This window comes from Lygodium microphyllum, unplaced genomic scaffold (assembly GCF_053477565.2).
Source record: "Lygodium microphyllum isolate KBCC unplaced genomic scaffold, Lygodium_microphyllum_v1.1.10 scaffold_55, whole genome shotgun sequence".
Lineage (NCBI taxonomy): Eukaryota > Viridiplantae > Streptophyta > Polypodiopsida > Schizaeales > Lygodiaceae > Lygodium > Lygodium microphyllum.
Genome location: NW_028229538.1, coordinates 81,364 through 84,126, shown reverse-complemented (window position 1 = coordinate 84,126; position 2,763 = coordinate 81,364).

Here is a 2,763-nt window from a genome sequence, read left to right as displayed (position 1 = left end):
GTTTTTCTCAAATTCCTATATTTACCTATTGTTCTTTAATTGAAGATCGAGTCTTTTCTCCTTCTCCACCATGCCCTTCCCCATCTATCCATATATCTTCTACTTTTTTTTGCTTATTAATTGACACCTTTCCTAACTAATTCACTTAAATTTTCAGTCACTCCTTCTTTAGCTTATTCCTCCTTTTATGATTTTGCCTACCCATCTCTTCATCCTCTTTTACTTATTCCACTTCCATCTCCTGCAACTTCTATTTCTCAACCCCCTTAGTTGGTTAGTGGGTACGAAGGATTTGATCGGCAGATTACGAGAAGAAGAGGATGGAGCTCGACTGATTCTCTCATGGGACCACAGATTAATTGGCCATTAATTCCAGGGGACCAGACAACTGCTAGTCAAGCATACCAGAATTACCTCCATTTTTCTCACCAATATTCACAATCTCTAGATCCTTCAGTGAGATTGACAAATCATTTTTCTTGGTATCTAGCATATATGCATAGGCATTCCCATAACGATCAAAAGGCCATTCCAAAGCTTTGTATGAATGTCAATGTGAACATTGATTCCCAACAGTTGGATGTCCTATATTTTCATGCCCTATGTCTACCTAGCAGATACCTTGTTTTGCTAGAAAGGATGTGCTGCCTTCAGTTCTTTCGAAATCCTCCCAAGACATTTGTGGACGAATCCTTCTCCATGGATCGTTTTCGTAATCACCAAGCCTTCAAAAGGATCACCTTCATTGATGCTTTTGCAATGTCTTTTGGATGATTCTTAATGATATATATATCTCTTTTTGGAGGTGTCATTTAGATGGTTGTGTTTGTGTGTGTATTGTAATAATTTGTATGTAATGAGTTCGTGATGGTTGAATAATTTGTTCGAGAGCTCTTTTCAACTATTGATAGTGGATGGAAAGCCTATGATGGAAAGCTAAAGAACCTCTTATATCCTTTATAAAATTTTTATGACTTTTTATTGATGATCAAATGTGTTAATGAATAACGAAGTTTTCCTTTAGAAGTATTCTTTTCTAGAGATATAGGTGATAAGTTGGGGTCGTGGTTTGGCAAGATTATTGAAGATACTGAAGAAGATTAAATTGAGCTCTTCAGTGAACTTATAATCTTATTTTTCTTAGGTCGCGAGGATATTTCCTTTCTAAGTGTGGGGATATATTGAGAGTGGAAAAAGACTGACTGATTTTTATTATTTTTGAGATCTCAATGATTGATTTTTAATGGATTTAGAGTGATGTATGCTTGTTAATGGAAGTGTTTGAGAGTGTTTTGGATGATATTGATTATGTTTTGGGAGCTCATGATGATTTTTAGTGGAGATATGAAGCTCTGTGATGTTCTAATAGGTTCTATTGAGGTTCTGATTGGTTCTGTATACCTTCTGCATAGCTTCTGTTTTGTTTGGATTTTCTTCTCTGTGAAGCATGGGTTGATGATTGATGAAGATTGAAATCTTTTGGAAGCTTATTGAATATTTTTTGATAGTTTGGAATGGTTTTAGTATGAGTTATGAGGATTTGATATTCTCTAATGACCTTTTGTAACCCTTTGTAAACCTTCTGTAGAGCCTCTGTATCTGTTCAGTTCCTGTTCTGTATCTGTTCTGTAGATATTTTGTAAGTGTTCTCTAGAATGTATGTGTGTCTTTGGAAAAGTTTTCTAACTTTTGGAAAGGATGAATCTAAGTTCAAAAGAGCTAAAACAAATGGAAGAAGCAGCTGCTGAAGACTGAAGTGATAGTGACAGTAGTGAGCCATGAAGAGATACTGTAGTGGCTCTGGTGCCTCTTCGCATCAGACATACCACTTGGGAGGTGCATCCACGACCTAAGAGGGATTATTGAGAGTCATTATTGAGTATTGTAGTGAGGAGATGATGTACTATTGAGAGAGAGAGAGAGAGCGCCAGAGATAGTCAATTCTATCAAAATAGTATATTTGTATATGAGAGATTGAGAGAGAAAACTATGAAGAAATTGAAGATGAATACTATGTGATTGATTTACATTCAAAAATTGTGCATTATTTTATGTTCCTTGTTCTATTGATGGATTCTATGAAGATGTTGAAGATTATGGTTGATTCTATTAAATCCGTGGGAGATATCTATTATGTTGCTGCGTGAAGATTTGATGTTTTCTTTGTTTTGGTAATGAAAAGAATGAAATAAAAGCTTGTTGATGTTACAATATAGATTTTCTTGCAGTAGAATCCCCTTTTCCTTGGTATTCCTCTTGGGGCTCCACATATATCATTTTAGGCTTATTCAAAGGGGAGTTGTGGACAAAAACAGGTGGTTGCAACTAGCAAAACAGTTGTCGCTCATGTCCTCTAAGAGGGCTATGCAAAAAGATAGTAAGAGGGCAGCACACATCATTAGCATAGCCGTTGCACAACTATATATGCCAGCATTGAGATTTGCTGACAGAAGTTGTCCATATGGTCTTTGAAGATTCTGTGATGACGGATACCATGTTGCTGTCTTACATGTATCTACAAGGTGATCTATTGATTTTAGATGATGTAGATCTAGCTTGGTATGTGGGGGATGTGGTTTTGCAAGCTATCTTATATGTCAACTATTTGGAATTGAGGATAGATGACATGTTCCAGTGTTACTCTTCTAAAGTGGCTACTTGCCCTAATACTTCATGGCATTCAATGATTGATTTTGTGGTCGTGAACCAACGTTAGAATACAACTTCTACTTATATGCAGAGCACTAACCAACTATGGGTGGA